Raw genomic sequence first — 1,030 nt, 5'->3', positions numbered from 1 at the left:
GCATCTTCTTAAATCCCTACTGCATTAACGATGGCAGTTACAACGAGCATATGTGAGCGTTAGATGTTAGAAAAAAATCACCGTGCCACGGAGAGCAGCGTGCTCCACCACCGGAAGCTCACACACACACGATTCTTGGAAAGGGGCCCTAATTCACAGAATACCAAAAAAAGACAATGTTCCGGAAGATCCCTCCATATGGCGTGATATCTCTCTACTGCCCACAATATATAAAGTTTTCATGAAGTGCATGCTTGCTCGCATCCTTCCCTGGCTGGTCGACACGGGTATTCTTTCCCCTCACCAGAAAGCATACATCAGCAGAAGAGGAATGGATGAGCATGTATTCTGCTTGAAAACTGGAATAGATGACTTCAAACATGAATCCTCAAAATTCTACACCGTTTTCCTGGACTTTAGAGATGCATTCGGTACACTGTCTCACAAGGTGATGCTGAATGCATTGGAGGAAATGCAGCTGCCTCAACCGTTTGTGAACATTATTTCCAACGTGTACCAAGGATCATTTCTCCAGGTTATCTGTGGGCAGCAGCTCACAGAGCCAATTTCTCTTAAGGTGGGAATAAAAACGGGCTGTCCCTGGAGTGCAGTAAACTTTGTCCTGGCCCTGAACCATCCTGTACAGGGGTATGCAGATGACGTGCAGGTGTCTTCACGCCAGGAGGATGTCATTATTAACATGCTGACACGCACTGAGGAATTCCTGCACTGGTCTGGGCTGGAGGTGAAACAGAGCAAATGTGCTGTTTTCCACGAACGCCGCAGTGGTGGTAACCGCTGGTATAAGGCCAAGAATGACAAGCCCCCCTCCTTTCTGATAATGGGTAAACCCATCAGAGTTTACGCCCGTAATGAGACCTGCCCATATTTAGGCCATAAGTTTAACATAGCTGGAGAGTGGGGGGAGCAGGTCGAGGAGCTCACAAAGGAGTATCTCCATCGCCTCCACTTGGTAGACCTGTCACCCCTCCCAATAGTCATGAAACTTGAGGCTGTGAGAGATGTGGCC

The sequence above is a fragment of the Epinephelus moara genome, chromosome 20, assembly GCF_006386435.1.
Source record: "Epinephelus moara isolate mb chromosome 20, YSFRI_EMoa_1.0, whole genome shotgun sequence".
Taxonomy (NCBI): Eukaryota; Metazoa; Chordata; class Actinopteri; order Perciformes; family Serranidae; genus Epinephelus; species Epinephelus moara.
The sequence above is the reverse complement of the archived record's forward strand: the minus strand, read 5'-3'. Positions refer to the sequence as shown.